Source organism: Panthera tigris, chromosome B3 (genome assembly GCF_018350195.1).
Source record: "Panthera tigris isolate Pti1 chromosome B3, P.tigris_Pti1_mat1.1, whole genome shotgun sequence".
In the NCBI taxonomy this organism is placed as follows: Eukaryota; Metazoa; Chordata; class Mammalia; order Carnivora; family Felidae; genus Panthera; species Panthera tigris.
Window position 1 is genome coordinate 63,411,189 of NC_056665.1, and position 27,834 is coordinate 63,439,022.

Consider the following 27,834-nt stretch of genomic DNA (forward strand, 5'->3'; position numbering starts at 1 on the left):
GACCTGAGCCGAAGTCCGACCCTTAACCAACTGAGCCACACAGGTGCCCAGCATTTGTTTTAATGCTTACTTATTTTTGAGAAAGGAAGAGAGAGAGATTGGAGGAGGGGCAGAGAGAGAGAGAGATTGAGAGAGAGAGAGAGAGAGCGAGAAGAATCTGAAGCAGGCTCTGTGCTGACAGCAAAGAGCCTGATGCAGGGCTGGAACTCACAAACCTTGAGATTATGACCTGAGCAAAAGTCAGACGCTCAACTGACTGAACCACCCAGGCACCCCTAAAAAATCAAGTTTGAAAAGATTAGATAATTGCATTCATGAATGACTGAAAGGATTTCCATTTAGGACAGGCTTACCAAAGGCTCCTTTGCTGTCAGGAAATGGGCACCTCCAGGGAAGTTCTGATCACTAGCCTGGTGTTCTGTTTATTACACCATGTGGCTAATGAGTCTTTGTTTCCGTTTGCCAACAAAAAAATCATATTCAGAATCGTGAGTGAGATAGTCATAATAGTGCGTTATAATGATAATTCCCTTTGTTTTTTTTCAAAGAGATTTCATTTTTATCATTCCTTTTTTTGAGCCAGGTTGGTGAAATGAAAAGAGCATTGGACTAAGAGCCAAAGGATCTACTAAAAGCAGCTGGCACGTCTCTCCCTGGAGAATCTTGAGGGGTCAGTTAGGTAGCATGAGGGATACTCCATGCAGTTTTACCAAGGTAAGAACTTTTCATAGGTCCTTTGAGCTCTCTGAGTTTTGATATCTTCCTTGATAAAATGAAGGAGTTAGTTGGCCACTAACAGTCTCCACCTTTCTCACTTTCATATTGTTATTGTTGTTAGACTTTGGGAGGTAAGTAGACTAAGGATGGGTGATACTGTGATTTAAAATAAGAAATATAGTTTCAGTCTTCCGCCAGATTCCTGGCACAGAGCTCCTAAAACTCTAGGAGCTGCCCTGGGGAGGAGAGGCATAAAGGTGTCTTTTGTTATGTTAATGAAACGACTTCCAGAGGAGGGTGCCAGTTGCCAGGGAAACCAACTGTGTATTATTTGCCCCTCCAATGAGGGGCAAGGGGCTAGGGATTGAGTTTAATCACCGATGGCGAAGGATTTAACCAATCGTGCCTGTGTAATGAAGCCTTCATAAAAATCCAAAGGGGCAGGGTTCACAGAGTTTCTGGGTTGGTACATCTGTGGAGAGGCAGGGAGAGCAGGGTGCCTGGAGAGGTCATGGAAGCCCTGCCTTCCCACATACCTTGCCCTGCGAATCTCCTCCATCTGGCTGCTCCAGAGTTATATCCTTTTTTTTTTTTTAATTAAAAAAAATTTTTTTTAAGTTTATTCGTTTTTTGAGAGAGAGAGAGAGACAGAGTGTGAGTGGGGGAGGGTGTGAGTGAGAGAGAGAGAGAGGCAGACACAGAATCTGAAGCAGGCTCCAGGCTCTGAGCGGTCAGCACAGAGCCTGATGCGAGGCTCGAACTCATGAACGGTGAAATCATGACCTGAGCCGAAGTTGGACACTTAACCGACTGAGCCACCCAGGTGACTCCGGAGTTGTATCCTTTTATAATAAACCTGTAATCTAGTAAGTAATCTTTCTTTGAGTTTGGTGAGTTACTCTAGCAAATTAATCAAACTCAATGAGTGTTGTTAGCAAATTAATCAAGCCCAATGAGGCTTCTGATCAGAAGCCTTTTGGTCAGAGCACAGCTAACAAATTGGACTTGTGACTGGCATCTACTGTGGGGGACTGGGCAGTCCTGTAGGTTCTGACACTATTTCCAGGTAGTGTCAGAGTTGAGTTGAATTGTGGGACACCCAGCTGGTGTCCAAGAATTGCTTGATGGTATAGAAAAAAAGCCCACACACTGGAATTGGGCACAGAATCCCAAGATGGTTAAAAAAAAAAAAAAAAATCCTCTTCACTGAAGAGGAACTGAAACAAAGAGGTAAAGTGAGCATCCTGATGAAGGAGAGTGAGATCTGAGCAATCACTTTCCCCACCCAGCTGTGTTTTCTTATATGTGTTAGAAGTTGATGGGGCCTGTTGTATTCTATGAGGAACTCTGTGGCCCCCCCTGTGGACAATGTTTCACTAAATGCAAATGATTTTAGAATAGAAAGTAGTAAGGTCAGACTCCAGGTGCATCCTAGAGGAAATCTGATCTCAAAGGAAAGATACCGAAGCTGCTTCTCTGGGTAAAATGGAAATGTTGGGGGTCTAAGCTGCTTGCATCTGTGAAGAGCTGCCCGGACCATGAGCAAGGACAAAAATTGGCTTTCTAGGATTTGTCAGTTGTCCAAGAAATAGCTCTGTGAGAAATTTAAGCTTGGTATTCTAAATCAACCGTATTTCTTTTTAAAACCAATGGTTTTTATCATTTTGATCCATGAACTGCTTTGAGAGTTTTACGATGGGTCATATGATCATTTTACAAAAATACAATATGAGCCATCACAGAGAATTTTTGCAAATGATTTCAGTGGGTAAAAAAAAAAAAATCCTCTGAATGCCATGGATTGGTTTTGAAAATTCACTACACGTAAGAACAATACTTGGACTCCATTCTCAGAAATTCTAATTAATTAGATACTAAGGAGTTGGTCCTAGATTCTGAATTTTTATAAGCACCCAAGAGAATTCTGATTCAACTGAGCTGGACTAAATACTGTGAAACATTATGAGGGGGGTCCTTGGCTCTCAGTTAAGAGACACTGCCTCAGATTGCCTGAGAATTCCTGTGTTCCTGAGTATTCAGGAATTAATCCCCCAAATTAATATCATCTTTTCCAATTTCAACCTAAAAAGAACCCCAAGCCTCCCATCAAATGAATTAGCCAAATGGGAGCAAAAAAACCAAACACAAAGTAAATAAGGTTTTGTACTGATCGAGCCAGTTTGCCTGGCTTCCTAGCCGGGCATCACCTGTTGAGTGTTCGATTTCCAAGTCACTGGGTGACACGAGGCCTGGCTTTATACAAGTATGGGTGCTTGTCAGCTGCATTGTACAGTGCAAGAACAATCACATAAGAATGGGCTAGTCTCAGTGAGACCATGAGTGGTTTGTTCGGAAGCAGCATAATCAAGAGTGATTGCAAGTGGGAGTGAGATCAGAGCCAGAGAAGTGGTGTTGAGCAGCAGATCTGGAGTAAGGCAACACAGTCATTGGAGGGGAAATCAAGGCCTCATAGGACTAGCCCTCGGTAACCATTTGGGTAATGGAATTGGAGTTGGATAGAAGCAAGCAGTTCAGGAGGGAGGCTGTGAGCAAAATGAAGTCATTGGTCTGATCAGATCCAGGCCAGTTACACACACTAGACTTGACTGGACATAAGATGTTCTATATAGACATTCACTGATGAACACTTACTATGTAGAGATCCAGAATAAGAAACCATTGTGGATGGTAAAATTTCTCCTTTCATCTTATTTCTGATGACTACTTCTTAACAATGAATTTACAGAAACACTAGTTACTTCTATGCAATCTCATTAGCAATCTTCTTTATTAGTGTGTTGTCTAGTTCAGGAGGTGGAAAGTTTTTTCTCTGCAGCACTGAATAGCAAATATTTTAGCCTTTGTGAACTACAATACCACCTCTGTTGTTTATTCTTCATTTTTTCCTTTTTACAAGCCGTAAATAATGTGAAAACTATTCTTAGCTCTCTGGCAGTACAAAAGAAGCAAAAAAACAAAAAACAAACAAACAAAAAGGCACAGAAAGGATTTAGCCCCCAGGCTGTAGTTTGCTGAAGTTCCACTTGAATATCCCAACAACAGCAGTAAGATTATTTTGTTTTTACATGACATTTAATATTTTCTATTAACAATTATAGTTCAGTGGGAAAAAATAATAGTTACTTATTTCCCATTGAGAATATGTCCCCTCCCTTATGTACTGATAGGAGAGCCTAAAGCTGTGGGATGAGAAATACTGTTTTCTAAACTTGAGTCCTTTTGGGGGCACCTGGGTGGCTCAGTCGGTTAAGCATCCAACTTCAGCTCAGGTAATGATCTCACCGTGAGTCGAGCCCAACTGTCGGGCTCTGTGCTGACAGCTCGGAGCCTGGAGGCTGCTTCGGATTCCGTGTCTCCCTCTCTCTCTGCCCCTCCTCTGCCCTCCCCTGCTTTCTCTCTCTCTCTCTCTCTCTCTCTCTCTCTCCTTCAAAAACAGTAAACATTAAATTTTTTTTTTTAACTTGAGTCCTTTTATAGCCACCTAATATTAAAATCTGTAGAGGCAGAGTTGAATTTTAACTTGGTGTCATTTGACATAAAAATTCAGATGTAACAATGGTCTGTCCCTTTTGGGCTCTATTTTAAAAACTAGCTAATGTGATTTTTGGATTACTTGGATGATTATTTTATTACTTGAGTGCTAACATGATATTTATTTAAGTCCAAGTAGACATTTGAACATAAGATCCTTTTGCTTCTCAGTAGTATTACCTTAGTTGCCACATAATAAGGTAGGAACAGAGGTAAATTTAATAAAGGCCAAGTGATTTCACAGTTTTCAGGTCTTTTAATAGAGGAAAAATGGTTGGATATTGAATCATCATATAACACATGGCCTGTTTAACACCAAACTAGAAAGATCCTGCAACATAGATGTTAATTCTGTACCCTAAAGAAAAGGATCAATTTCAGCAAAAGAGCATTCTGGTTACATCCAATTTATGTTGTTTCTTCGAATTTTGGTGATGATGTATTTGTAAATTTGTGTATAATTTTTCCTGTTAGGAATATATGAATGTGTATGTTTGTGTGTGTGTGTGTGCATGTACTCAATTTAGATCGATCCCAGAGGTGTTCGGAGACTATCACAATGGTCAGTGTGAAAATGATAAGAGTTGGGCACAGGGTAGTTACAGTCAGCATGGTTAGAGCAGGTCTCTGCTGGTCCATGCAGGAGCATTTTACATAGCAGCAAAAGACAGCCCTTCCTCTGGGCAGATGAAGAGGCACGTGACCTACAGCAGTGATCGACTGGATTTCAGCCTCATCAGTTTCCTCAGCCGGGCACTCTTGCTCAGGGGTGTGCTTCTGTCCTGACTAAAAAGCAGTGAATCTGAGAGAGAATGTGGAAATGTAATATTCAGGACCTGGTAGCCAATTAAATCTAGAAGTCAAGGACTGCTCCCCAACTTCTGGCTTTGGTGACCATTGTTTTCAAAATAATCTGACTTATTGAATCTTTTGCAACAATTGCAATAATTATTATTAGCTTTTGAAAAGCTTTGATGTAGTCAAGGAAAACAAAACCCATGGAAAGGCTATTAAAAGAAGACAACATGGCAGCAATAGGAATGGACAAGACACTAACTACAAAGTAGAAACCTGAAAGACTTGACCACTTCCTCTTTCCTATGTGTTTACTTGAGAATGTCGTAGGCATGAATCCATAGTGCCCTCTACTGCCTCACCATGGGTCTGGGGCAACATGGAACAGTGTGACCTACTGTCACCTATATGTTTTAATGCCACCTTCCTTGTAGATGGACTTGGAGCTGTGGTTCTGGGAAGCAGAAGCATGGCTGAGTAGAAGAACCAGGAGAGGATTTGGTAGGCACAAGGGAGAAGCTGAACCTTGGCCTGGTCATCCCTTTCCTCATTTCTCAACAGACAGATAAAAATATTTATTTTGTGCTGGATGCTCGCTAGGTCATACAAAGTAAAGATGACTTTACTTTGTAAGAGAAATGAAAGCACTATTCTTCATCCTTTAAGAGCTTATGCCAAAGCAGGAGGCAGAACCCACCTGCAGCACACTGAGAACACTTAAGGAAGCAAACATGGGCAAATTAGTGTCTTCCACTCATAATTGGTCTTAATAACCTTCTCACAGTGTCCTCTCACCATGAGAATATAGCATTCTGTCTGTAGGAGGAATGCCAAGTGAAGATGAAACCTGAGTGCAAGCATGGGTTTGTGAGTGCCTCTTGCATGTGTGTGTGTGTGTGTGTGTGCATGAGTGTATTCTGTTACATTAGGGGGTGGTGAATAATTTGCAGATGGCTTAGAGGGGGATAAATTAGGTCCGTATTTTTGAGTATGGAGAGGAGGGAACAAGAAATGCTTAGAGGAAAGGAGAGCAAATTCAGAGGTAAGAATCAACAGTGAAGTTCAAACACAGTAAAAGGAGAAGTTAACAGCATTTCCCAGCTGGTTACATATGACTACTGTCTTACAAAACGTTTCCATACCCAAAGTCCAATCACCAAGAGCATGAAGGTTTATGGCCCCTTAGCGGTATCTTCTTTTTTTTTTTATTATTATTTTTTTAAAAATGTATTTCTTAATATTTTGATTCTTTTTGAAGGTGAGAGAGACAGAGCATGAGTAGGGAATAGCAGAGAGAGAGGGAGACACAGAAATCAAGGCAGGCTCCAGGCTCTGAGTTGCCAGCACAGAGCCCGACTTGGGGCTCGAATTCACAAACTGTGAGATCATGACCTGAGCTGAAGTCAGACGTCCAACCGACTGAGCCACCCTCAGTGGCTCATTAAAAAGTGGGACCTTTTTAATGTTGAGCCAGCCTTTTGCTTGCTGGAGGCCTGATTACTGTAATACTTGGTCTAATTCTTTTCATCTTGAGCCCATGGGCTTAGGCAAAGCTGAGCAGCTGGTGCATATTTTTGTTCTCTTGTGGTGGTGAGCACTTTAGCTATTAATCTTTGTAGCACAAAAACAAATGGCAATAGCTCTTAACCAATGTCCCGGAGCCCTCAGTCAAGTTGATGTTTTGTTTGGTTGTGTTATAGAGATTTAAGGACAGTTTGCATCGTATCCATTCCTTATAGTTGCATATGTTAAATGCAGCCCTAGAACAAGGTGTAAATTATTGGAGACATACTTGGAGACAGTTTAGTGATGAAATGCCAGGTCTTTAATAGGCTTTGATGGGATTAGCTTAGTAATAGTTACATGATGTGTGATTTGTGGCAATGAAAATGCTAAAAGGGACAATTGCTTCATCATAATTGACACACCTTTAACAGAATGATATTATCTGTCCCTTTGCAGTGTTCATATATGTTTAAATGAAGGATACTTGTCATCATGGCAATGGCAAGACTAGCTGGCAGGGATCATGTTGCAACTCTGCTTCAGCCAGTGAGGACACAGAGCAGCATTGTAGAAGCAAGACTGTGGGCCATGGAATCAGGTTGCCTGTTGGCATCTTGGTTCTACTGCTTGCCGAGCAACCTTGGGCAAGTGACTTAACTATTCTCTGAACCTTGATTTCTTAATTATAAAATGGGAGTCATATTAATGTGTACCTGTTATGATGGGAATCAATGGAGACAGCATGCGTAAATCACATGCAAGTGTTAGGCACGAAGTAAGTGGAGTGTTAGTTTCCTTATTGTTGTTGGACCTGTTACTTTCTTGTACTTTATTTATCTGGAATTTAAAATGGAGGTAATGCTTCCTGGGAATGTTTTAAACTTGTACAGTTGAGCTCTTCCTGGAAGACGGAGTAAAAGGACAATGTACGAGAAGAATTGATATGTTTTGATTAGAAACCTAGTACCTAAACCAGCTACTGCCCCGCCTCTATTTCTGCTGCCCAACACACATTTTCTTTGTGTCCAAACTTTATTGCCCTACCTCAAGAAACATATGCATTTAGGAGCCTTCAGATTGAACTGCCTTCACCCTCTTGCCCAGGCTACCACTCCAATTCCAAACTCATTTCCCAAATTTTTAGTCCGCAAATTTGACATAAATCCTTTTGGTAAAAGAATCTTTGAGATGTGTTGTTGTTATTGTTATTGTTTTTGTTGTTGTTGTTGGTTCCAAGCTGAAGAAGTAACATGCATGTAAGTCCTCCTAATTTAATGAAGGTCAAATCTAAGATACTTGTCCATGTGGGTCAGACTGTCTAGGCTGAGAAATATTCCAGATAATTTAGGCCATATGGGCACACTTCACTCCTTTCACCTTTGGAGCTCAGCATGCATCTACGTATGGGCAGAGTGTCTTCCTCTCCACAGGACAGCCAACTCTTCTACATGCTCCTGAGCTGATTTTGACCCATTGCTGGTTCTGAGGCTTTAGAAGCTTGACTTTAGCTTCTGGAAACCTGCCTGTGCTGGGCATCCCTTTTCCAGAGCCCTGGAGCACTCAAACGTTAAGATGCCAGAAAGACAAGGAGGAAGCAGCAGAGGGGATTGAGGAGAATCAACCAGTTGAAGTAAAACAACAATAACCCAGGAGACTGTGGTTTCCAGGAGGTCAAATAAACTATTTCAAGATTGAGGAGGGGGCCAACGATATCAAATGCTATTAGTAGATGTAGTAAATGAAAACTAAAAATTGATTATTGAATTTGGCAACACTGATTAGGTTAGTAATGCATGAATTTCATCTTCTTTTTAATTCTGGTAAAATCTCTGAGATTACTCTTTTGTATTTTTTGCAAAGAACCTAAAGATACAGGACACATAACCTGTCCAGATTCACACACCTGGAAAATGGTAGAGTGAGGCTTGAACTCAGATTTTCTGACCCCAATTCCCATTATCTCTGATATTAGCTACTTACATTTTTGTTTGACTTTAAATCACAGATTTCCTTTTTCCAAGGAAGTCACATTTTAAGACTCATTACGCAGTGTGGATATAAGATTTTGTTCCATTTTTATGAATCTTAAGTGTTAAGAATCTGGTAGAATAAATGCTTTTAGGAACCCCCTTTATTATCTGGGAATAAAGCTAGGCCTGAGCATGACCACCTTTAACACTCAGCCCTCTGAACACCCTGAATGTTTTGTGGAAAGTAGAATGGGAACAGGAAAATGTAAAGAGAGAGAGAGGATTCCTGCATCCTCAAATGAATCCTTTTCCTGAACACAGTTAGCCGGCCTCCCCTGAAGAGACTTCTAAGAAGGTCAACATGTATTCGTCATGGTCATTCTGTGCTCTAGGCAACATGACAGGCAGCTAGTAAGTCTGGAGCTAACAAGTTCAAAGGTTCTGGAAGAAACAAGACCTGGGTATAGAGTCCAATTTTATTGTTTCTATTTTGCTATGAACAAGCACATGTATGAGACTACATCAAGGTCATCTCACCTCTGTCTACTCCTTCCTTAGCTTAAGACTATCCTAAGTATTTTCAAAGAGTAATGTACATGCAAAGGGTCGAACATTTGTAAGTATTTGTGCACAGCATTGAAGTACTAGAATTCAGGCAGTAGCATCAACTGGTCCTTTTTTTTTTTTTTAATTTTTTGTAGTGTTTATTTATTTTTGAGAGAGAGACAGAATGTGAGTGGGTTAGGGGCAGAGAGAGAGGGAGACACAGAAGCAGAAGCAGGCTCCAGGCTCTGAGCTGTCAGCACAGAGCCCAACGCGGAGCTCGAACCCACGAGCCGTGGGATCATGACCTGAGCCGAAGTCGGACGCTCAACCGACAGAGCCACCCAGGCGCCCCCATCAAGTGGTTCTTTTGTAGCTCAATGATTAATGCTATAAAAATGGAACACTCAAATAAGGATATGCCTGTGGCTTTGGAACAATGCGAACAGGACTTCTGTGATAAGGGACAAATGTTTTTTTTTGTCTGTTCATAAGCCCAAATGGTTGGGTAGATTGAGAAATGCCGTAGATATTTATTTCTTAAGGACTAGAGAAGAACAAGAGGGAGATTGATTTGACTGATTCGTTGGTTTTCATCACTTTTGTTCAACATAGAGATTTCTAACTGTTTCTCTTACTGAAAAAAAAAAAATCACCGGTGGTGTTAGAGATATGGTAATGCTACAAAATGATGGAAAAAACAACCTGAAGATAATTGGAATATACATGAAAGTGGCTTTCTTCTCACAGATATCAGATTCATAGTCACCCACCAAATAATTTCAGATCAGATGTCTTCTGTGTGTATTTCTTTTGCTTTTCCACAAGCTACAAAAGATAGCTGTCATCATGAGCTTCATCAAAACCTGAAAAAAGTCACGCTAAAAATTTGGCACCACAGACATCAACGTAATATTTAGGACATTCAAGACTGGAAAGAATCTCTTAAAATTTAACTTCATTTTGAGACATAAAGTAACGGAATTCTAGAATTGCAAAACGCTAACAAACAGAACTCACTAAAAACCCAACATTAATTAAAATAACCCAAGTCATGGGCCAATTCTAAGTTTTACAGGGCTGTTTTGAATAGTTTTAAAAAGCTGAGACTTATGCTAAGTCAACATGCCTGGTCCATCCAGAGTCCTGGGAGTGTCCAAGACAGCCACAAAAATGCTGAAGAGAGTCCATAGCCTTGAATTCAGAGCCTCCATGACTGTGCCTATTATTTGTGAATGTGGTTGGAAACTAGAGCTCAAGCCTCAACGCAGTGAAACCTGCCTGATAAAGAAAGGAGTTTCTGAAATGGTAGTGCCTTGAACAGACTCTGGAGGGTTGAACAGCTCCAGGATCTAAAGATTAAGGATGGATATTAGGTAGTTAATCTGTTAGTGCTTGACATGTTGATCTAAGGTGGGTGGGGCAGGATGTAAAGGCATCACCTCAAGTAGAACCAGGAATTCATCCACCAGCCTGCCATTAAGTAGTTGCACATCATCTTGGCTCACTCTGAATCTCTCAGTGGTTCTGTTTTCTTACTGGTAAAATGTGGGGAGAGTGATTGTCACTGCCTCTCCCAGGATTAATGAGGTGGTATTCACAAAGAGCATTGTACCCTAGAAAGGAATGCTCTGTGGCCAGACATTATAGGGCAATAACATTAAGCATGTTTGAAACATGTGCCTGCTGTTACCAAATGGATGCTACGGCTGAACAGTCTTGTATCTCAAATACAAATGAATGCATATGGAACTGCTTATGGGTAACAGATGACAGGCTGAATGAGTGAGATAGTTGATTATTATACAGAAGGTAGTTCATGCTTAAAAAATGCTTTATGCCTGCTATTTCATCCTCAGTACACTGAAGACATACTTGAGAAATCCCATTTAGATAATCACTAGCCATTGATGGCGGAAATTAGAAATGGAGAAAAGGATTGGGTCACCGAAGCTGTTTCCTGGGAGACAACATGGAAGAGGCAATTCCAGCAACAATGCCTGGATGCTCCTGCTGTGTGTTAACTTAGCTTCATAAATTTGCCTCTGTAACTGTGACTGTGATAAATGCCAGACTGAGCCCAGGATGGCTACCCTTAGACTTAATCTTCACAGTTGCCTGAAATCTTTTATATAAGGACCACACTGTAAACCTCCGGGATCCACAAATAAATAGCAAGGCTCTATCATCAGAGTGGCACCTGTGAACAACCCCCCTTGCTTGTGCAAGTTATTCAGACACATTTCCATTTATCAGGCAGATAATAAGCCAGCTGCTTCCTAAAGAGCATCTTTTCCTATATTTGGAGGTTCTGGGATTCATAGCACAATCAACTTGCTGAAATTAGATAACTTTATTCTTCTAATTAAAATTCTCTAATGGATTCCCATTGCACTTAGGAAAAATCCCATCTGTTTACCACAGTCATCAGGGCCCTAGCAGAGCTGGCCTCTAACCTTGTCTTGGACCGGGTACCCCTTACTTGCCATGCAGTATGTTCAGCTCATTCCCAGTCTAAGACTTTGCCCTTGCTGCCCCTTCTGGCTAAAGTGCTCTGCCCCAGATTATAGGCTGGAAGCTTCATATCTCAGCTCAAATGTCAGTTTCTCAGCAAGGCCTTCCCTCACCGTCTGATCTAACATCCTGCCCTCCCCATCCCCACTTTTCATCATATCACCTCAGTATATTGTCTTTCAAAACACTTACAGTAATGGCAACTACCTTACTCATTTGTTGCCTTGATTATCGTTTCCTCCTCATGGAAGTAGACAGTTTGACTATCTTCTTCATCACTTTGTAGCCCTTGTGCCTGGAAGAGCACTTGGAACATAAAGTAAATATGACTTCAGTGGATGGATTAGTGGACAGCATTCATGATTTAGATTTCTGAATTCTTTATGGGATTTTTAATACTACTCACTGTGACCAATTCCTCATGGCAATATGCTTGCTCTGAGAAAGTCTTTCATCCAGTGTATAGTTAAGATAGTCTGGGATCATTCCATTCATTACAGCTTAGCTTTATGAACAAGAGAGAACTTATAGATAATGGGATCTAGAGAGACAGCTATTTCTGGAGTGGTTAAACCTGAAAAGACTTCTTACTAACCTACTTTTAGTTTTCTACACAGATAGAGGGTGTTAAAAAAGACCAGTGCTCAAATTTCAATTCTCATCCTTACCAGCAAAGGTTTGGAAAGAAATTTAACCTTACTGACTTTGTATTCTCATATATTGCCTGCCTGATTTATATCTGAAGGACCAAGTGAGACAATATGGCTGAAAGGCTCTGAAACCTTTAAATTGCTATTTGGATGTAAGGTATCAGTGTTTACACATGAGCATTTTGAATAATCTATCTGTTGACTCCTTTCTTCCTCACCAAGTGATCACTTTTTACTTCTTTTTGTATTTGCAGTACTCAGTGCAGTAGGTATTCAATACATCATCAAATGAATGAATGAGTGAATACTATTATCATTCCTATCTTTCTCTTGGCCAACTCCTATCTCCTTATTGTAAATCTTATTGACTTTGTATTTATTTGTCACTCTGTCTTTTTTTTGTAAGCTATTGGCCGTTAAACAGAACAGTTTCATAGAAACTGACCCAGTGACTTTCTGCTGTTATTGTCACTGTACATGGTTTGCACATGGGTTTTAGCATCCTAGGGTACTATAAGGGAGAGAGGGAATCTGTCCAATAAACAAAGTGAAAGGCACAGATCTACTGGCCATGGCCTTCTATGGTGTAGACTCAGAATATCTGAGACTCTTTATCAACCACAACCCCAGCCCACTTCAATCTATGTGCCGTAACCATTGAGGAAACTGAAGTCAAGACCTTAGTGAATCATGTCATAGGCTGTTGGGCAATACCTTTATTTTGGGATTTGGGTTATTTGTAGATTGCCCTTTTTTAGTAAAATGAGCATCACTGTTTGTTTCCATTTTGCAATAAAAAGCTACTGGCTATTTAGCCAGAAAATAAATATTTTCATTTTGAATTGCTTTCTGGACATTTTTCCAAGAGTTTGATTTGAAGCTGTGAAACACATTATTCTCCTTCCCTCCTCCCATTACTCCCCCCCACCCCATTTCCTCTGAGGTGGATCAAAACCAGTGCTTCAAAAAATAAAGCCAGTATTCTGTGATTGCTTCTTTACCATATGAAAGGATCAGAGAAGCTGAAATAAATGTTTGAAGAGATCCAAAATCCTGCAGTCAAGGAAAGTCTGCCAGCCAACCAGGTATTCCAGAATATCTTGCCATAAGGCCAGCCTGCTCAGGGACTGGCATTGAAATATGTCTGGGCTTTGGTATTTTCTGTGTAGCTTAAAATGCTATCTTTGGGCACATTTATTGGGCTGCATAAGAAATATTGTACAATCTGCATAGTGATGAAGTTACGTATGTCTTAAACATGTTCTCCAGTCATAGAATATTCCTTTTGCAGACCTTTGGATCCCTTAGGTTGTTTTTAAATTTAATTTTAATTTTCTATTTTTCCATCTGGATGCACTTTCCACTCTCCATTTCTTTTACTAAAATTTTCCAGCTTGTTTGGTTCTTTATCCACTGAAAGCCTTACCTCCGAACCTATGCCCTTTACACAATAGCACACACACACACACACACACACACACACTCAAAAACAAATGTTAAAAACCTTAAATTTAAGAGTTTAATTTCACTTCCAGCTGTAATTTACTATCAGTAGCCTGATGTCCTCAATTTTAGTCATTTCCATTCCTGCTTAGTTGAACTCAAGGCACTCAAATCCTGATTGACTCATAGTCTAAGTATTTAGTAAATTTGTATCTCTCCTTTTTATTTTGGTGACATTGCTTAGGTATGCCCTGCCATTCTTGACATAGCTGATAATGGGAAGCCTTCAAAAGACATTTTTCTTACTTTTTTAATAACAGCAAGTAATAGCAGTTGAATAAAAAAAAAGAATAAAAGAAAAATAACAATAATCTCCAAAAGAATCATCATGAACAAAATAGCAATGAATTGCACATTTTCAGAAATGGATCAAGGATTCGTATTTCAGATTCCTCAAAAGTAGGTGAACTGCTTTCTTCTCATTTTTTCCATAATGTCCTTTAAGTAGAGGATGAAGGATGCTTTACAGAGGTGAATAAAATTCACTGCCCTATCATTATGAAGGGCTGACTCAAACTTTCAAATATTTTGAGTGGTAGGAAAAAATAAGCACAAGATGATTTTATGAGTTTTAAAAGTGTTGTCTGACCCCCAGGGAGAGATCCAACTGGACCAAACCTGCTTTATCCCTCCTGGATGCATAACATGCATTGGGAAATTAAAGGCTTTGAGAAGTCCCGTAGTAAGGAATCTTGTTTCATATGGTATTTCCCACACTTCTCAGACTATGATATTCTCTTCTCACAGAATAAGAATGAACTCTCACAGAAAATGTCCACAGAACACAGTTAAAGAAAGGTTCTGATCATTCTAGAAGCAGAGGGAGGGTATATGGGGCACTGTCTTTGCCATGTGATCAGCAAGAAAGAACCAGGAAAAGTGGCCAAGTTCAATGGCTACCAGCTTGAACTTAGGGATGAAAGCACAAGATATGCTCTTGAGTGGAGAGCCTCTGCTCACAGTGAGAACAAGACTGAGGGAGAGAAAAGTTGTTGAGATGTTCCATGTGACCCTAAGCAGGCATGCAGAAAGGCTCCTCCTTCTGGTAAGCTGAGCTTTTCCAACTTGGTTGAATACTTGAATCATGTCGTTCTTTTATGTTGCCTTAAAGACAATTGACTGAGTTTCTGTTTTTCAACGTATATAGAAAAAAAACAACATTCTTGAGTCATTAGTTCAATAATTACTCAGCATATCCCTGGTGAGTATTCATAACCATATTTTTAAAACAGGTTCAAATTACTTGTCATTGTTTTCATTTAAAACCACATCAGTTAGATTTCCTACAAATTACACATGTGCGTATGCATGCACGTGCACGTGCACGCGCGCACACACACACACACCACCAACACCCACATGTCTGTTTCTCATTCTGTGGTGACATGTAATGAAAGGTTATTGTGAACCAGGTCTACATAAGACAGCTGCCTTGCAGATGTTCCAGAACTATATTAAATGCTCTACACGTTAATGTTGGCTTCTAGGAGTCTGAAGCTCTCACCCCAACCCAAGTACTTTAACTTCTCATTCTTCTTCCATTTACTTTCAAACTGAATGATTAAGGGACAATATGAAAACCACATGTAAAATGCCCACTGCGTTTTCTTTTCTTTTCTTTTTTTCCTTTCTTTTTCATACATAAAAACAATGGGGGAAAGCCAATGCAGAGATACTGGGGCCAACGAGTGGTTTACTTTGAAGCTTACCAGGGACACTAGGGAAATTTGCCAGTACATGGATTGCGTTTGAAGAGTCAGATCAAAGAAAGAAATATGGAGTGTCAGAGCCTGGCATCTCTTGGGTTTGGATGTCCAAAGTGCAGTGTCCAAAGCAATTTTCATTCCTTGTCGGTGTTGCATTTTGTGTCACTCTTCTCTTCTAAAAAGTCCTTGAAACAAAAAGGCATATGTTCAGTGTGGACAAAGATGTAAACCGTCATCACATTTTTAAAATGGAATTGTCAAGTAGCCTTGGATTTGGATTTCATTTGGGGATCTACTGATCTCTGGAAAAGTTTAAATCTCTGGTAGTGAAGTACTTCATGTCCTTTATCCTTTCTACAGATATTTCACTTAACTCCTAATTATTTTTTTTCCCTTAATTTGCCAGGGCCCCCAAAGGAATAATTTTCTCCAACTTTACTCATCTTGGAAATGATGGGGGAAAGGTCAATAGGACTCTCTGGTGAAACTGGACGTGAGAAATAGACTGATACATGGTAGCCTAGACTTTGCACTTCTAAGACATTACACCTTTTGGGATATTTAAAGTATCTGTGGCAAACCTGTGATCTTCTGAAGTTCCAAGTGGAGGTGTGGAGTGCTCCTGATGGCAGAATTTCCTGGAGAACGAAATTGATGTTTGTACACCAAACTTAAAACCTAGCAGGTAGTTTGGATGTGATAAGACAGAGAAGAAAGTTGGTGCCTTCATCATCTATCATCTTCTGCCCTTTTCATAGACCCCAGACCCATGAACGAGCAGAACCACTTCATTTTGCATTCCACTGCCCAGTCCTCTCTGCTATTGTGCTCTTCAAAGATTCTGGGCATCTTCTGAGTCTGGTAAAAAAAAAAAAAAAAAAAAAAAAAAAAAAAAAAAAGGTGGATGCTACATATGCTTCTGATTTGGATTTTCATAATAACATTCCCTAAGATTTCCAAAAGGCCAACACCTTGAAAAAGTATGTTAAATGGCTTAGTGTTTATTTTTTGAATGTTTTAAATGCTGCATGCAACTTTGTTTGGTTCTGGGTATGCATTTAGCATTTAATTAGAAGTCAATGCAGTGATCCTTTTCTGCTTTATTTTCTACAAAAAGATTTAGTAGTGGACAACTATGTCTGTGAAGCTGGGGTGACTTTCCAAAAGGGAACATATAGCCAAGGTTTTCTTTCTCCTTAAGCACCAGGGCGAATGTTGGCCTCACACATATAAGTTGTGACAAGTCCATTTCTGGCTGTGTAGTTGGATTCCCAGAATGTCATTTCTTCTTGTATTTCATGATTCTGTCACTCCAGGGTTGGAGTCACTCATTCTATTACCATCTTAGATTTCAGTTTCCATAATGTGCCCATCTGAATTCAGCATTAATTTTCTTTTCCCTGGCAAGAAAACACCAAATAGTGTGTTTAACCCCTTGAGTCATCAATTCATCAATAGGCCAGGCTCTGTAATTTGGGATAGCTCAACAAACAATTTTACCACTGACCACAGAGTTGGATAGAGTAATCCCTTTCTGCAGAGAGCACAGAGGATGATCCAAGTCAGGGCATATGGGGAATGATTTCTTTTGCCATCTGCATTTTGCATAGGGTCATGTAATCACCAGACCAGTAGGCCCCCTAATTCACCCTGTCAGCTCCAAATAGGGCAGACTTCACACACAAAAAGTGATGTATCTAAACCTGAACAAAGCAATGGTTTATGATCTTCTCTTCATGTCCTTGGATCTTAGGCATTACAATATTTTTCTTTTCTTCCTAAGATCTTTTACTATAAAATTTTAAAAAGCTCACAGTGCATCAGCATGGTCTTCTTAGATGTTTGTTCACTTCTGTTCTTGTTGCTTAAGAATTAAACAAACAGAAAACTTCCTCCCTACCCAGTTCATACTCCTTGTTTTGTTAAACTGGTATTATTACCCTTTTCATTAGGGTTCATCTAAATTAATCCTCAAAGGTTTGGATTAAAATTAACTAACATATATGTTAATGGTCATGTCTATACACAAATCTGTTTGACTATTTTGACTAAATATGTGAAACTACTAAGTAAATGGAATGAAGGTTTGGGACTCTCTTACCAACCAGTTATTTGGGGATGTATATCTCATTAAATGATTTGGGTGAAACTTGTACTTTTCTGCTAGGCATTTGTGTTCCATAGGTAAACAAACAAACTATAAAACTAAGGTGGAAATTCAACTGAAAATAATCACAGGGGTTTTTTTCAGTAACTGAGAGCCATAGTACTGTGAGAAGTTTTTGTTGCACTCAGTTCTTCTCATCTGTGTGTGTGTGTGTGTGTGTGTGTGTGTGTGTGTGTGTGTGTGTTTCTGAATGCCTAACTCTGATGGATACTCTATTCATTAATATTCCGTGTGTTGCCAACTGATTCCTTTGAAATTTCTTCTCATTTTGTGACAATGCTGAGTTCTATTGGTGGTGGCTGACATTGTGAGAAGAATAAGTTGTGCATATAGTCTTTAGATTGCACCTGCATTCATTCCAATATGCCAAATTATAAAAGAGCAATAGGAAACCACAGCGAGGAGATTATTGGATTATTGGAGAGTTTTTGCCTGTGGCTGTCTCTGCAGAGTGTCACATAGGTGGCCTTTCTGACCAGGGGTTTTAAGTGATGCTTCATTTGTCAGTGTGGAAAACTTCAGAACGAGCATCCTCTCAAATCCCAGAAGAACAACATCTTTTTTACTTGCTATTCCCTCGGGAGGTTCTAGAAGATAGAATGGGAGACCATGGTGATTTGGAAAGAAAAAGAGGCCAGTCTTCATATCGACACCTGAGGAATCAACCTATAGTCTGCCCGCTGTAATCTCAGGGGGCTGAGGCAACTGTGTGTTTAATAATATCGAGGACTTTGTGACTTACAAAAAGCCAGTCAAAGCAAGGTCTGGAATCAATGTGCATCCACGCTTCTCAGTTTATAAGACTCTAGGGAGAAAGATTTGTGCTTTGTCATTTCTGAATCCCGCAGGGTGCTTAGTAGTGAAATGATGGCACTACTTGTAACTTCAGCAGCCAATAATTACTGAGTGTTTACTCTAAACTAAGCAATACACTAAGCAGTTCATAAACATTACCGTATTTAATCTTGATTATTATTCTACAGTGTTATAGTGAGTATTCTTACTTATTGTCAAGAGAATGTAGGCTTAAAGTTTATATAACTTGCCCAAGGTGACAGCCGATATAGTGGGTTGAATAGTGGTCCCCAAAGGACATGTTCACGCCCTAACCCCCAGTCCTTGTGAATGTGACCTTACTTAGAAATAGGGTCTTTGCAGATATCATTAAGGTAAGGATCTTGAGATGAGGTCATCCTGGATTTAGGGTGGGCCCTAAATCCAATGATAGGTCTCCTTATGGAAGAAAGCAGAGGAAGATTTGTGACACACACAGAGATGGCCATATGAAGATGGAGGTGGAGACTGGAGTGACATGTCTACAAAACCAGCAACATCAAAGATTGCTGGCTACCACCAGAAGCTAGGAGAAAGGCATGGAATGGATTTCTCCTCAGCCTCCAGAAGCAACCAACCCTGCCGATACCTTGATTTCAGATTTCTGGCCTCCAGAAGTGTGAGAGAATAATTTATGTTGTTTGAAGCCACCCAGTTTGTGGTCATTTGTTACAGCAACTCTAGTCAGTGATGGAAACCAGATTGAAAACCAAACACCAAAGCCTATGTTTTGAGCCCTAGTCCTTACACATCCACTGTATTGACTAGGCTCATGCTGTGTGTCTAATAAATGTTTAATAAATGTTGCTGGGTTTAAATGTATTTGAACAAAACAGATGGCTGAATTTTGATTCTTCTCCTTTCTTTGGAAAAATGTTAGTGAAAGAAAGCATTTGGAGTAAGAAAGGGTGTATTTTTTGGTAGTAGCCATTTGGAACACTGTGAACATGTTCCTGTAGGATTTGCCTTTTGTTTTCATTAATAGCAGATAATTTTAATAATCTGAGAGATTTAGTATTTTGGATCCATTGATCAGACATTTGTTAAAAAACCTCCTGAAGTGATAGAGGCAGTCTCCCAAATGGGCAACTCCCTAGAACATCTCCTTAAAGCACTCCCCCCACCCCACACTTACTTTTCTTATTTTTCTTTGGTGGAGATGATTACGAGCATCTCACGTTAACTAGGACTGCTGTTTGCTCTGCACAAGTATAAAGGGGTGGAGTAAGTTAATAGTGAAGTGAACATGGGGAGGAGGGAGGGCAGAATTTCAGGTAACACCCACAACAAGAGGTCAAATGCGAGAGGAGACAGAATTACCAGGAAAATGGCTGATGGAAAAACACAACATTTTTCTTGTGGTACAGTTGAGAATAAAAGAATTGACTTAAACTTTTCTGCCATAAATGATTTCTCTGAAAGAGAAGATTTTAAAGGATTAGACCAGAGGCATGGATTGCTCTCCTTCTCAATTTACTTGGAGTTTGGTTTTGGTAAGAAGCATTCTTTTCCTATGCCCTTTGTCAACACCATTCAGTGGCTGCAATCATCAAGCAGAAAGGTCACCCCACAACTGTCTAACCCCTGAGAGTGCTGGCAACATCTCACCCCAATGAAGACTCAAATCTCATTCTGCTGGAACCAATGGCTTTTTCAGTGTGGCACCGAAATGGCAGAACATTTGTATGGCTTTTTCCCCCAATCCATTTTTACCCTTTTTGTAAAATTTATTCCTTATTGGAACTTGGTAAGTTTGGCATTACTATCCCTCTTTTTCAGATGAGGAATTGAGGCTTGCGGAGGTTAAGTGGCCTGCCCCAGATCACATGGCTCGCAAAGAATCCTAGGACCTCTGGGGATATTTCTTGATCTGTTTCTAAGTGGAGGAGTGATTGGGAGCTGAGGGCCATTGCTTCACCACCCCACAGGCCATTCTAGGCCAGTGTAAGTCTGGTGCCATTGCTGACAACTAGCTGTAGAAATGCTTTAAGAGTTGGATGCTACAGTAGACTAAAAGCACAGGAAAGGAAAATGGATTAAATATCCATTCCATTCCAGGGGAGTTATATATGTCTAGTTATAGAAAATGCCCTGGAGCCGCCAAGGTTTCGTTTTTGGGTTTTTTTTTTCTCCTCATCTCCTTGGGGGAAGATAAAGCAGAGAATTTTTAAAAATACTGTTGACATTGTTAAATTCTAAACCTCCCTCTGCTCCTACCAGTAACTTTCCAATAGCTAAACAGAAGCAACTTAGGCATAGTACACAAGACAAAGTAAATCCACTAATACACAGTTGTCTGTTTTCCCGGGTGTTCAAGTGCAGATTTCCAGCAACTAAATTAAAATCAAAGATTGGCAGCAACTTTTTCTACCCAACTGTGTCTTGGTGCTTGAATTTAAGAAGGATATAGTTCAAAAACTGTAAGACTATCTTTTGGTCTTGAAAAGAAACCCCTCTTTAGAGACATAGCTAAAATACTTCATTCCACTTTAATTACCTTACTCTTTATCTTTACTATTTTAATAACATTTTCCTCAATGAAAAAAAAAATCATCACCTTAAATCTACATAAAATTCTTCATGTTTTATAAACACATAAAAGCTTGGGAAAGAAAATGAAAATTACTTGTAATCCCACCATTCGATGGTAATAACTGGTAGCATTTTGAGGTATAATCTCCTAGTTAGTTGTGTGTTTGTGTGCACACATGTGTGCATGTGTGTGTGATTTTACAAAATGAAAACCGTATTATTTTAAAATATACTTTTTACACTTAGCCATATATTATGAACTTTTTTTCATACCACTATTATTCTGTGGCATCATTTTAAGTAGCTTTATAATATTTACTTTAATCTTTTTATTGTTTTCCATTTTTGAACTATAAATAACATGCGATTAATATCCACTCCATAAATCTTAGAAAATGTCTTTAATTTTCTCAGAGGAGTTTGTGATTAAAAGAGTATGCACATATTTAAGACTTTGGATACATTTTGTCATTTTGTCCTCCTAGAAAGTAAGAAATATTTATACCTTTTACCAGTAATAGATTAAGCCTCTCATTTCCTTGCACAATAACTATCACGCTTAGTTTCAATAATTGCCAGTGTGGTAGGCAAAATGCAGTATTTTCTTACCTATATCTAAATATTTTATTAAGAAGTGTAAGAATGCAGTTGCTATTCAGTCATGTTTTTCTTCTCTGAATTGTCTGTTTTATTATATTATTTATAACATTTTATTGAACATATTTTTAGGTCTTTATTTTTGTTGTTTTTATTGCTGATTTCTAAGTGCTGTATAATTAAAGAAAATTTTTTTTCTTGCCATGAATTTCTATTACATTACTATTTGTGTGTGTGAGTTTTCCACTTTTAATTTTTAAATTATGTTTTAATTTTAATTAAGTTTTAAATTTTGTTGAAGGCATTTTTGGCATTAAGAAGTTTGCTTTTTAGGTAGTCAAATCTATCAGTATTGCATTTTATTGGTTCTACTCATAAAATATTTACTTATTCATAACTATTATGCCCCAAGATCAGAAAAATGTTGATAATTTTTTCCACCAGATTTTTAAAATGGTGTTACTACTCATATTTAGTTCTTGAGTACATCTGGAATTTAATTTGGTCTCTGTCATGAGGAAAGACGTTAATACCCTCCTTTTATATTTAGCGTAGCCCCTAAATATTTCACTATTATTTGACATGAGACCCTTTCTTTCATAAACCATGTTTTATATGTATTTGAATTTGTTTCTAAACTTCATATTTTGTTCTATTCATCTTTTTATTCTTAGGCTTCTACTACAGTTTCAGTTATTTGTTTTATAATATGGTTTAATAACTCCAACGATTTCTCTCTGCTCGTTGCTACTTTTATCTTCATTTTATTATTTAAAGCTTATTTCTTGGATACTTTGATAGTTCCCCTCTCCCGGGTATATTTTAGAATAATTTTGTCACATCAAATATTAAAAAAAAATGTCCTATTGGTATTTCAATTTCAATTAAAATTGCAGTTGAGTTTAATGTGTTAATCTTGAGAGATCTGACATCTTTTCAGTAGTCTTACTCAGGCTCTTTATTTGTTAAGTGACCTTATCCTCTACAATTATGGAGATTGTGTCAGATATTTCTAATTAATTCACCACAGGGTGTAGATGACATGCTCTATATTCGCCCCACAGTTTGCTTTAGAGGCTGTCTAAACACTGACATTTGGCAGCGGTGTGGCCAGTTTGCAAAGACTAAGTATCTAACCTGGACATACGTCATACGCACGCAGGCACGCACGCACGCACGCACCCACCTGCCAGTCCCCACGCTTGCGCCGCTTGTCTTTCAAGCAGGGGACTTGAAGTTGGTTAAACAAGTAGGAGGCGGAGGAGAAATTTGGTCAAGAACTGGAGCGAGTAGGTGATTTTTTTAAAATCCCTACTTTCGTTGGTGGAGAGATAAATTACCCCCGAGTAGAAGGTAACTTTCCCAGAACCGTGAATAATGTTATTTGGATCAGAGACCATTGGAGATGACAAAGGCTGTGGCAGACTGAGCTCGTGTCTCAGGATAACCAGCATTCTGCTCTCAAAGGTGGGAGTGGGAAATAAGCTGAGCCTGAGGACTCAGGTCCTCTCAGATCCCCTTCCTTGGTGCCTTTGCTCTCTCTCTTCTCCCTTTTCTCACCTCTGTGCTTCTGTGTGTAGTTAGGTGGGCAGTGAATGTGGCTGCACTGTAATCAATGATTTTGACTATTAAAAATCTTGGGTTTTTTTAATTTTTAAAAATGTTTATTTATTTTTGAGAGAGACAGAGACAGAGAGAGAGACAGAGTGTGAGTGGGCAAGGGGTAGTGAGAGAGGGAGACACAGAATCCAAAGCAGGCTCTAGGCTCGAGCTGTCAGCACAGAGCCCGATGCAGGGCTTGAACTCACGAACGGTGAAATCATGACCTGAGCCGAAGTCCAATGCTTAACCGACTGGGCTGCCCAGGCACCCCTAAAAATCTACTTGATAAACTTACTCCTCATTAATTATGGATTCACCCAGTAAGATAAATGTTTAAAGGCACTGGGAATGGGTGCTGCATAAAACACTTAGACATTGAAATTATTTCACTGATCTGTGCTAGTGTTTTCTTTTACATACATACAGAACTGTCAGTTCCCCTGCTATTTTATGAACTACCTTTTGGGACAATGATTTTTTATCTTAAACTGCTATTTAGAAAATAAATATTAATTTCTCCTGCTATTTAGTGGAAGCTGTAAACACATTCTTAAGTAATTCTAAGATTTCTCTCCCCAACCTGTCCTTCCTGCCATCTGAAGCCTCAGGTTTTTGTGGCCCCTCATATCCTTCTTCCCTGACACTGAATTGCCCTCTAACAGGGATTTTCAGAACCCCAGTTTATGCATTTTCTACCTTCCGTAAGTCCTGCACTCCTTGTTTAAAAAAAGTTTGATTTATTTATTTTGAGAGACAGAGAGAGAAACACACACACACACACCTGCACGGGCTCTCATGTGTGCAGGTGCACTCATGAGCATGAGTTGGGGGAAGGGCAGAGAGAGGGAGAGAAAATCCCCAGCATGCTCTGTGCTGCCAGCCCAGGGTAGGGCTCCAACTCACAAACCATGAGTTCATGACCTGAGCTGAAATCAAGAGTTGGATGCTTAACCGCCTGAGCCACCCAGGTGCCCCAAGTCCTTTACTACTGATTGATATGCCCCAATGAAAGGTGCAACAGTTAATCACCTGGTTTTTTGAAGGGGAAGGGACCTTTGTCCTGATAACTGCAAATACTTTAACAACAAAAAACTCCCAGAAGGATAACAAAGTGAAACATGTTCTTTACGTATTCTCTGGGACTTCAAAGAAAGATAAGAAAGTCAACATAGTGTGTAGGATAACAGATTTCTCCCTGCAGAAGAAGCTATAGGAAACAGTACTGCATTTTCAGTTCTAGCAGTGTCCTAACAGATGCTTAAGAAGGAGAAGGAAATGGGAGGGAGACATTAGGAAGTAAAGCGAATCAAATCACTCTGATTATGAGCCTTAGAGTTTGGATCCCTTGCACCCCAATAACCTTCTGTTGTGGTACGACTGTCTACTGAATCCCAGGATGCTTAACCCTCTTCTAGGGACTGTTGCACCTGGACACAGCTGACTCAGCGCGACCTGGCTGCCTGCCTTGTTCTCCTCAGGAAACAGCCTGTGCTGGCAGGTAACAAAGGATCCCATGCCTCTTGTGACTTTTTCACAAGTCTAGGGTCCGGGGCCACCTGTTAAAGGTATTTGAGTAATTCTAAGCAGTGCCTGATGTCAGAGTTTTTCCTGAATGGTCTCAAGACTTGACTTATTCCTTGCTTTTCTCTCTTCCATTATCCTAGAAAATTGGAGGGGGTGGGCAGGATTGGGAAGTAGAGTCCTGGTTTTTTTACCTGCAGATAGTCCTAAAATTGCCTCACAACTCCCACATTAGCCATCTGGTCACTTTTACCTTGAATACAGGACCATTGAAGGTTAAGAGTTGAATTAAAACTATGTAAAGATTGTTTTTATTTCTAAAGCAGTTATTAAGAAAAATAACAGGTTTTGTCCATAGGGAAGATGTATGTACTTGTGCATCTCATATTTTGTGGCCTGATACTATATTCTTGTATTCTAGTATAGTATTCTAGTATTATCTAGTATTATAAGACCAGCAACCACACAGATAAGGATAATATGTCTCATGAACCAACTCCATGTAAAATTTCGCTTTAACTTTCCGTTTTAAGAATACAAACAAATTATTTGAAAAAAATTCTGGGAAAAGTGAAAATCCTGGGGACGTGAGGAAAAGGTGATGGCAAGTTGGTCTTTGCTTCTTTTTCCACTCTAGGTTTTGGATAGTCCTACCTTTTTGATGTTTGTAATATGAAAGAGCACTTAAGTATTGTTTGTGGTATGTTTATCTTCTGGGTGCTGTTTCTTGTAGTTGGATCGGAGTCTCGTTTTGTGAAGAGTTGATTTTGAGCCAACAGCCTGTTCCACACTTGTAGGAGGAATTCATTATGGGGAATGCCGGGGATAGGAAGCTTTTCTCTGTCGTAGCCAGAGGACTAGAATAAAACAAGCATCTCTAAATTGCTGGCCTTTGGGTTAGAGTCTTGTCTTTGGTTTTCTTTGGTGCATATACAGAATCCCTGTTTTATTTCTGAGCTATGGGCAACTCTTAAAGTCAAGGTTTTGTATTTTTGATCTTCACAGCGTCCCCATTACAGCCTGAAAACAAAGTAAGGTCCGGAGACATGAAAAATGTTTCCCTGGAAAATTCTGGATGTGAAATCAAAAGAGAGTTCTTAGACTAGAGTTTTGGTATTTTTTAATCTTCTTAAACAAAACATAACTTAGATATCAGAGCCAAAATAATTTGGTTCAAACCAAGTCCTACTTTTTTTATCTGTCCTGTTTTATCTGGGACTCTCAGAAACATTTATGAATTTCTGCCAGAGAAAAGGAAACATAGGTATGGAATTAACTATAAGAAAAGGAAGGGTAGATAGGAGCAAACTAGAAGGACAGATAATGTGTTGTGGGGAGTGTAGAGAATGAGGAACAATTCATTCTAAGTGTGGGCAGTAAAGGAGAACTCCAGAGAGGAGGTGGTATTTGAGTTAAACTTAAAACATTTCAATACATTGAGAATTGGAGGATGGAGAACATTTCAAGCTGAGGCAATAATGTAAACACCAGCACAGAAGCATGGACAGACTTCCTGCCTTAGAATGATCATTTCCCATAGGCATTAACTACAAGTAGAATGACTCCATGTGTGCTCACAGCAGAATATGTAGAATATGCTTGTGTACATCAAGTCAGCTTCTTAAGTGCAAAATCAGGTGCAGATCACTGTCTCAGGATGACACCTTGGAGTCCTCAGACATCTCAAGATGTAGGCATTGACCAAAAATGAACAGAGCCTCGGAGGGGAAGAAAGCTTTGATCAGTTGTTATGCTGTCACATAAATGGATTTTTCAGATTACTTGGAATCTTAGAAGATTTTTTTTCTTTTATTCTCGTATAATTCACCAGTCTCGAAAATAAAAAAAAAAAAAATTCCTTAGAATTTATTCCATATGGAAAGAAACACCCTTTCGTGATTAATAGTGACCATGACTTATCACTACTCAGAATTTTCAGCACTGGGAATACCAAACCTTCTGTTCTTGTTAATATTTCACTTCAAGCAGGTTAAGCATAGACCTAGACAGAGTTCCTCTGGAGTATGGGTGGGTTTTAACAACATCTCTTACTTTATGGCTCCATAATAGAAAAACCAGGAGACGTTTTACCAGCAGATGAGAAATCTACTTTATGGCATCCAGATGTCATTCTTGTTTTACATGGATCCATGTGAACACATTTTCTCCTTTTTTTTTTTTTCTTGGCCATATTCATTATCTGGCTATAATCTTTGTGGAGCACAATATCTTTCTTAAAATATAAGAAATAGCTATTGCTATTTCAAGACGAGGCAGTGAATGAGCAAATGAATCAAAGAAAGAGAAGGAGGATTCAGAAGTTTGAGAGTTTTTTTTATTTTTATTTTTTTTGATTAACCACTTAACTATGTCAACATATGAGTTTTGAATTCCAGGTCTTTGAGAAATATCGAATGCTGAAGCAAGGAACCAAGATGGACGATTATAGAAAATGTCTGTGCATACACGTGAATGCAAAGAAGTGACTACTTACCTGCCCCCGGTGATGCCCAAAAACTGAGAAGGAAAGGCAAATGAAAATGTGCACGTGTCTATGTCTTTGGGTTCTGTTTTTCTCTAGAAAACAGGGGCTATAAGAAAATCCTAGCTGTCCCATATGGTAAGGATTGGGATCTTTGCATTAACTGAAGCTCCTATATCTAAGATGACCAGTTCCGAAAGAGTTGGAATAATAAGAGTTGCCACAATGACAAAGGTATCTCTAATGAATCTTTGTTGATTCAAAAGCAGTTTAGGCTGATGGCAATAGTATCTTACATTGCCACAGAATCATCATTAGGAACATTAAGATGGTTAACATACTTTTTGACAGACATCTCCAAAGAAGACTTAGTTTCATTGACATAAAATGTAAGGACAAGTTGAATTCAAGAAATGCCTGCTTTATGTAAAATTTCAAGTTTACCAGCCATCTCTCAATTTGCTGGAATGAATGTGCCATCACTGCTTAGTACTTAAGAGAGGAAGTATTATCCCACTGACCAAGAGAGGAAAGAAATTTAAAATGCTTCAAGTACTATGCAACCAAACTAAATAAGAAGAAAGAAGCATCTGTGTTCTTATTGATTCAGAGAATTAACCACGAAAATGCATCGTCTCTAAAG

General features: G+C 39.3%; 1 long non-coding RNA gene across 1 annotated transcript; it reads left to right on the top strand.

Annotated features, from left to right (window-relative positions):
• LOC122239486 lies at nt 1–27,834 on the top strand. The gene is made up of 4 exons (XR_006218679.1): nt 1–43; nt 584–714; nt 24,604–24,686; nt 27,106–27,834. It is a non-coding gene; the product is annotated as an uncharacterized LOC122239486 (long non-coding RNA).